Genomic DNA, 9,040 nt, shown 5'->3' with positions numbered 1-9,040 from the left:
TGCTCCTGAAGGTAGGAGTCTATCAATTGATGAAGATGATCATCCAAATGTCATAGACCAAATGGAGCAAACAGCACGCAGACCTAGTGGTGGGAGGAAAAAATCCTTAAATAAGAGACACGGGGGAATGATTAATGGACTTCAATGTCTGTACACTAATGCGCAAAGCATGGGAAATAAACAAGATGAGCTTGAGCTCTTGGTACAGCAAACTAAATATGACATAATAGGCATCACTGAAACCTGGTGGGATAAGTCCCACGATTGGAATGTAATAATGGGGGGATACAATCTATTTCAGAGAAACAGACCAGACAAGAAAGGAGGAGGAGTGGCGTTATATGTCAGGGATGTGTATACCTGTGAAGAGATCCAAGATTTAGAACCTCAAAGCCAAAGTGAGAGCATTTGGGTCAAAATTAAGGGAGAGAAGAATAACAGAGATCTCATTGTGGGAGTTTACTATAGATCCCCAAGCCAAATGGAGGACATAGATGATGCCTTCCTGGAACAGATGGCCAAGCATGCAAAAGGAAGGGAGATAGTAGTAATGGGGAACTTCAATTACCCGGATATTTGTTGGATGTCAAACTCAGCCAAGAGCTTAAGGTCAAACAGATTCCTCACTGGCCTTGCAGACAACTTCATTGTCCAGAAAGTGGGAGAAGCAACAAGAGGAACAGCCATTTTAGATCTGGTCCTAACCAGTGTTGATGACCTGGTTAGTGGGGTAGAAGTGGAAGGATCATTAGGCGCGAGTGTGAGGAGATTTCACCCCTCCCATACCCAAGAATCTCCTGACCATCTCCTGATGGTCTCTGCTGACTCTACACAGAGAAGAGGAGGCGTGTCCTGCCTATCTACTTATTCTGCCCAGTAACATATCTGTGTGTGAGAGAGAGAGTCAGTCAGTCAGTGTATCGGAGAGAGTGAGAGTGTTGGAGATCCTAGAGATAAGATTGCTGCTAAGAGCAGCTGCAGACTCTCAGTGTAGCATTGATTTATGCTTAGAATATTCAGCTCTGTATATAGCTTTGTATCAGAATAAAAGGAAGATATTCTACAGAGCTGCTCTCCGAGTGGTTTATACTCTGCAAGACTCTGCAAAACTCTGCTGCGCAACGACTGTATTATTGAGACAGTGAATCCGGTGCTCTCAGCTCTAAGCTGTGAGTCCACAGCACTGTGACCTGTTCCTGTGAGAAAGGAGGTCTCTGGCGGTGCTACCCAGCTCGCCTAGCCCAGTCGGGGTTGAGGTGCATGAGTCCAGTTGGTACACTGGCTCTAGGGCGATGCTGACATCGGTTATGGGCCCAGTCGTTGTTCCAGTTGTCTGACCTGACGTTGTCCCAGGCGTCCCAGTCGTCCCAGGTTTCTGTTGCTGATTGCCGGACGGTGGAACGGACGCTGCATGCTGGACTGATTTGCGGTGCCCAGAAGCAGAGCTGTTTTGGAGCAGAGTATTCAAGCTGCCGCTGTTGCTGCTGCTTGATTTATGGAGGTATGTTGCTGACTGCCAAAGGAAGAAGATAGCATCCCTGTTTGCCTGTTAATTGCGCTCTGAGTGGGGGAGAGAGTGGCTGAAGGAGTCAAGGCTTTATCTGTGTTGCACGAGGGAAGTGCCTTGCTCTAAGTAATAGCAGACATGGCCTGTGCACATTCTGGCCAGATGGCTCTGTCCTTTCCTCTCCTCACGCCTGAAACCTATGGAGTTTGGCAAGTAAAGATGAAAGCGTTTTTACAGAGGGAAAAGCTATTTCACACGATAGAAGATGACCCTCCAGATAAAGATGATGATGATTGGGCTGAATGGCATGCTGCAGATATGAAAGCCCGAGGGACAATTGTTTTGAGTGTTTCAGACCACTTGCTGGTGAACTTAGAGGGTCAAGAGACTGCACAAGCTGTTTGGCATAAGTTGAGAGATATGCATCTGAGGCAGAATGCTGGTTCCAGTGTGATTTTCTTTAAGCAGCTGTGCAGGCTGCAGTTAGAGAAAGGTGGTGATTTGCCTAGCCATCTATCTCAATTAAAGCGTCTCAGACAGGACCTTGTTCAGCGAGACCTGGCTATTTCAGAGGCTGTGTTTGCAATGCTAATGATCAATAGCCTAGATGAGTCTTATGATGGAGTGGCTGCCCAGATTTCCACAATGCCTTCTGACCGGCTAACAGAAGATTATGTGTCTAGCGTGCTTCTGAATGAGTGGGATCGCAGAAAGGCTGTTAGAGAAAGCCGGGAAAACTGTGCTGTTAAAAATGTGCTTGAAAATGTGCCTGAGTCTTCAGCAGGGGAAAGTGAAAGTGAAACTGCTGCTGTTAAAGCTTTGAAATTGAAGCGGTGCTTTTCGTGTGGAGCACAAGGCCATTTGAGTTTCCAGTGCAAGAAGTCTTCAAAGAAGAAGGGAAACTTCAGAGGCAGAGGGGGAGGAGGAAGAAATCCCCAAGCACCTGCTACTTCAAAGGCCTTGATCTCTCGCTGTTCCAGTCAACGTGGGCGGAGTTTCTTCGTGGTCGACTCTGGCTGTTCAAACCATGTGGCCAAAGATAAGAATCTCTTTGTCCAGCTTGAGAAGCAAGAGAAAGAAATTCATCAAGCAGATGGGACAGTTCTCACGAGTGTGGCTCAGGGAACTGTGTTCTTAAAGAGCCTGAATGCAACTATTAAGAATGTCCTGTATGCGCCTGATATTCAGGACAATTTGTTGAGTGTTTCCCAGCTTGATCGTCAAGGGTTTAAGGTGGTGTTTGCTAAATCTCGCTGTGAAATTCTTAGAGATAGCAAGCTCATTTTGTATGCAAAATGTGTAAATGGATTGTACCAATTGCCTTTTGTTTCAGGTACAGGCACTGTAGAAGCAACTGAGAAAGAGTGTTGCAATTTGTCTGTAGATAAGAATGAGAAGTTGCATGACCAATGTATTCATTATTACCATCGCGTTTATGGTCATTTGAATTTCCAGGCTGTGGCAAAAATGCCTGATATGGTTCAGGGTATGAAGTTGAAAGAATGTCCCTACCACATGAAATGTGTTTCTTGTGCTGAAAGTAAGGCAAGGCAAGCTCCCAAAGGTACAGAGTCTGGGAGAGAGGCCAAGAAACCATATGAAGTCATTCATGCAGACTTAGTGGGGCCTCTAGCGCTCTCTAGAGGCAATTCAAGGTTTTTCATGGTTCTGATAGACTCCTATTCGAAATATGTTTGGGTCTATATGCTGCAGAAAAAGTCTGAAGCCTTTACCAAGGTTCGCCAGTTTTGTAAATGGTTCAGAAACGTACATAATGAGAATGTACGTTGTCTTTTCACAGACAGGGGTGGAGAGTTTTGTTCAGAAGAGTTTGAGAGTTTTCTTTCTGAACAGGGCATTGAGCATAGGACCGCCACGCCCAGATCACCCTGGGAGAATGGTTTATGTGAGAGAGTAAACCAGACCCTGCAGCAAGGAATCAGAACGCTGTTACATGATTCGGGGCTACCCAATCCTTTTTGGGCTGAAGCTCTTTCGTTTTTCTGTCACGTGTATAACAGGAGATACCAGTCTAGTGTAAATTGCACCCCATATGAGATGCTTCACGGAAGAAAGCCATGTGTAAAGCATTTTAAAATTTTTGGTTCGGAGGTTTGGGTGCACACCTCGCAAGGTGACAAACTGAGCAAGCGTGGAGAACGTGGTGTTTTCCTAGGATATGAGAAAGGGTCTTATCGTGTTCTGATCACAGACATGAAAACCATAAGGCTGACCAGGAGTATTGATGACAATCCACAATGGGACAGAGTTGGTGTTTTTCAGTGCCATCCCATTTGTGATGATGGTGCAAAAGGGGCAAAGAAAGTTAAGAGGGAGGCAAGTGTTGTTGGTGGTGATAATCCTGATGCCAATGTAGTTCCAGATGGTGGCACAGATTATCAGAGCCCAAAAGCCTCAGGTGAGTCTGACGCTGACTCAGACTTAGCAGCTTCATATACTTTAGCTCCCCATTCTCCCAAAGAGGAGGAAGCACCAGAACAAGAGGATCAAAGAGTTTTGCGCAGATCCGAGAGAACAACCAAGGGTGTACCACCGAAAAGGTTTTCTGAAGAGTTTGCAAAGACTGCGGTCACGAGCAACTCTGGTGGAGTTTTTAAACCAGGCATAAAGTGTGCTGAGAGTAATAGCACAAAACGTTGTATTTATTTCCTTACCTGATATTTGAAGGGGAAAGCGTGTATTTGAGTTCTGAAAATGGTTTGTTCAAATCTGCCTAATTAGAAATGTCAATTTGCATTTGAGAGAAAGAAATGTATGTGAAGATTTTTCCAGAAGCTGCTTATTCAATGGTATTGTAAAAGTGTTTTATAAGCCAGGAAAAGAGATACCTGCAGATATGTTAACCAAGGTTGTAAGCTGAGAACAACTTTTGGAGTGTGTGTGCAAATTGCAGTTATGTTAAAGATTCTTGAAATGGTCGGATGAAATGGGGGAGGATGAGGAGATTTCACCCCTCCCATACCCAAGAATCTCCTGACCATCTCCTGATGGTCTCTGCTGACTCTACACAGAGAAGAGGAGGCGTGTCCTGCCTATCTACTTATTCTGCCCAGTAACATATCTGTGTGTGTGAGAGAGAGTCAGTCAGTCAGTGTATCGGAGAGAGTGAGAGTGTTGGAGATCCTAGAGATAAGATTGCTGCTAAGAGCAGCTGCAGACTCTCAGTGTAGCATTGATTTATGCTTAGAATATTCAGCTCTGTATATAGCTTTGTATCATAGTTGTAGTTACAGAATAAAAGGAAGATATTCTACAGAGCTGCTCTCCGAGTGGTTTATACTCTGCAAGACTCTGCAAAACTCTGCTGCGCAACGACTGTATTATTGAGACAGTGAATCCGGTGCTCTCAGCTCTAAGCTGTGAGTCCACAGCACTGTAACCTGTTCCTGTGAGAAAGGAGGTCTCTGGCGGTGCTACCCAGCTCGCCTAGCCCAGTCGGGGTTGAGGTGCATGAGTCCAGTTGGTACACTGGCTCTAGGGCGATGCTGACAGAGTGATCATGCTCTTCTGAAGTTTACTATACAGCGGAAAGGAGCAGCCAAGCATACTAGGACTCAATTTCTTGACTTTAAGAAAGCCCACTTCATAAAACTTAGGGAAGTGCTGGGTGAGATCCCATGGACAGTAATACTAAAAAGAAAGGGAGTTCATGATGGCTGGGAGTTTGTTAAGAGGGAGATAGTAAAAGCACAACGTCAGGCAATACCAATGAGACGGAAACATGGAAGGTGCTTAAAGAAGCCAGGGTGGCTATCTAAAGAACTTTTAACTGAGTTAAGATTAAAAAAGGATGTGTACAAAAAATGGAAAAGGGGGGAAACCACCAAAAAAGAATTCAAACAAATAGCCAGCACGTGTAGACACAAAGTCAGAAAAGCTAAAGCACAGAATGAACTCAGGCCTGCTAGAGAGGTTAAAAGCAACAAAAAAGGCCTTTATGGGTATGTTCATAGCAAAAGGAAGAACAAAGAAACAGTGGGGTCACTCAGAGGAGAAGATGGTGAAATGCAAACAGGGGACACAGAAAGGGCTGAACTCCTCAATGCCTTCTTTGCCTCAGTTTTCTCCGATAAAGAAAACAATGCCCGACCTGAAGAATTTGGAGCAAATGATTCAGCAGAGGAAACACAGCCCAGAATAACTAAGGAGATAGTACAAGAATACTTAGCTAGTCTAGATGTATTCAAGTCTCCAGGGCCAGATGAACTGCATCCAAGAGTATTAAAAGAACTGACAGATGTGATCTCAGAACCACTGGCAGTCATCTTTGAGAATTCCTGGAGAACAGGCGAAGTCCGGCAGACTGGAGGAGGGCAAATGTTGTCCCTATTTTCAAAAAGGGGAAAAGAGAGGACCCAAATAATTACCGCCCAGTCAGTAAGACATCAATACCAGGGAAGATTCTGGAGCAGATCATTAAGCAAACAGTCTGTGAGCACCTAGAAAGGAATGCTGTGATTACCAATAGTCAGCATGGATTTCTGAAAAATAAGTCATGTCAGACTAACCTGATCTCGTTTTTTGACAGAATTACAAGCCTGGTAGATGAAGGGAACGCAGTGGATGTAGCCTACCTTGATTTCAGCCAGGCATTTGACAAGGTGCCCCATGATATTCTTGTAAAGAAGCTGGTAAAATGCGGTCTTGACTCTGCTACCACTCAGTGGATTTGTAACTGGCTGACTGACCAAACCCAAAGGGTGCTCACCAATGGTTCCTCTTCATCCTGGAGAAGAGTGACTAGTGGGGTGCCACAGGGTTCTGTCTTGGGCCCGGTCTTATTCAACATCTTTATCAACGACTTGGATGATGGACTCAAGGGCATCCTGATCAAATTTGCAGATGACACCAAACTGGGAGGGGTGGCTAACACCCCAGAGGACAGGATCACACTTCAAAACGACCTTGACAAATTAGAGAACTGGGCAAAAACAAACAAGATGAATTTTAACAGGGAGAAATGTAAAGTATTGCACTTGGGGGGGGGATGAGAGGCACAAATACAAGATGGGGGACACCTGGCTTGAGAGCAGTACATGTGAAAAGCATCTAGGAGTCTTGGTTGACCACAAACTTGACATGAGCCAACAGTGTGACGCGGCAGCTAAAAAAGCCAATGCAATTCTGGGCTGCATCAATAGGAGTATAGCCTCTAGATCAAGGGAAGTAATAGTGCCACTGTATTCTGCTCTGGTCAGACCTCACCTGGAGTACTGTGTCCAGTTCTGGGCACCACAGTTCAAGAGGGACACTGACAAACTGGAACGTGTCCAGAGGAGGGCAACCAAAATGGTCAAAGGTCTGGAAACGATGCCTTATGAGGAACGGCTAAGGGAGCTGGGCATGTTTAGCCTGGAGCAGAGGAGGTTAAGGGGTGATATGATAGCCATGTTCAAATATATAAAAGGATGTCACATAGAGGAGGGAGTAAGGTTGTTTTCTGCTGCTCCAGAGAAGCGGACACGGAGCAATGGATCCAAACTACAAGTAAGAAGATTCCACCTAAACATTAGGAAGAACTTCCTGACAGTAAGAGCTGTTCGACAGTGGAATTTGCTGCCAAGGAGTGTGGTGGAGTCTCCTTCTTTGGAGGTCTTTAAGCAGAGGCTTGACAACCATATGTCAGGAGTGCTCTGATGGTGTTTCCTGCTTGGCAGGGGGTTGGACTCGATGGCCCTTGTGGTCTCTTCCAACTCTATGATTCTATGATTCTTTACCCAAATGTTTTGCTTTCTTAACAATCTGTAAGCCAACCTTTTCCTGAAGTTCTTTTTGCTAGTTCTTGCATATTTTTTACCATAAGTTTTATCTTTTCCATATTCATTTTAAAGCCAGACACCTTGCCAAAATAATATATTATTTTTATTGTTTTAGTAATACTTGCTTCTGGTTCTTCTGTTGTTAACAAAATATCATCCGCAAAGGCCCTGATCTTATAAACCTTTTTCCCCAATGTTATTCCTATGATCTCTTTGTCTTTCATTATTTCCGACAACAATATTTCTAATGTCAATATAAAAAGTAAAGGTGAGAGAGGACATCCTTGTCTGGTGCCCTTCTCTACTGGAAAGCATTCTGTCTTGACACTATTAATTATTAGACTAGCCTGCTGCTTCTCATAAATCACATTTATACCTCTGCAATAATTTTCACCCAATGATGCTAGTTCCAATACTTTCTTTAGAGATACCCTTGATAAATTTTCAAAAGCCTTCTTGGCATCTATTAGCATAAACACCGTTCTTTTATTTGTTCTTAATTCTAAATATTCCAATAAATCAATCACTATTCTCATATTTGACTTTATATTCCTGTTTGGAAGGAATCCTGCTTGATCTTGGTTTATATTGTCCTTTAAAAAATTCAATCTGTTTGCTAGAATACTCACAGCTTATAATCATTTTTTAAAAAACATAATTTTTGTTAAATTTCCATTTACCAAACCAATCATATCATATTAATTATTCCAAATTATGCCAATACATATCACAGAGTCCAAATATTCAACTAAATTTTAATTTTTTTGTGGGGGGTACCCATGCTTCGAGTTCGGTAGGGGTCCAATCATCTTATATTTCTGCTGCTTTGATATTCACAGTCCCATCTTCCCATCTCCTTGTTGTTATCCTTTTTCTTCTTAATAACCTCTGAGTTGTTTCCACAAGCGAGTTAAAAGGAACGTTGTTTATATTTCTGTGTGAACTTTGTGATGCTCTCCCGTAATTTATCTCAAGTAGATCCAAAAGTCCAAAAATCCTGTTCAAGCGGCCGTCGCCATTTTAGTCAGTTCCGGTGAAATACAGTCTAGGCATCCACTCCTTAATTGTCCCAGACCAGTTACACCATAAATCAGTCTTTCCAGGAGGGTTATTTCCCTTTCAAATTTACAATCCAAGCCTAATACCAGAGCCGTGGCTCACCCCCCCCATGACTGTAAATCTTGCAACAAGGTCTGTCTCTTAATGGTGGATCACATTAATAACGAAGCCACAAGAAAGCCTTTCTTCTTTCCATATCTTTCACAAAGTAAAACCTTTTGTTAGTATTTTTTGTTTCCACACAGTTTATTTTTCAGTCTCACTTGCTATCAGTCATTGTGACGGTTCTTCTAAGGGGGGGGTTGTTAGGTAAATCATAATGAAAAAGAAAGTCCCCCCCCCCTTTCCATTCCGTTCAACATACCGACATGGCTGTGATTCTTTGATGTAATCTTCTGTTCATTCCGTCCCATCACTCTTCTCTTCTCTTCTCTTCTCTTCTCTTCTCTTCTCTTCTCTTCTCTTCTCTTCTCTTCTCTTCTCAGTGGTAGATTTGTTTAGCACATAATACACCCCTGACTTCACTCGAAACGTGCATTTACTTTCTCCAATTTTTTAATATTAAGCAATGCAACTAGTTTCGCTCTTGAAAGCTACGTCCGGGAGCTCCGGAGCTCGCCGCGTGAGGGCTTTCTGCCCAGTGCCCCCACCCCCTCCTTCTTTTGAACTCGGGGGAGATTTATGGGCAACCGTG

The sequence above is a fragment of the Podarcis bocagei genome, assembly GCF_964188305.1.
Source record: "Podarcis bocagei genome assembly, chromosome: 7".
NCBI lineage: Eukaryota > Metazoa > Chordata > Lepidosauria > Squamata > Lacertidae > Podarcis > Podarcis bocagei.
Note: the sequence above shows the minus strand (reverse complement) of the source record.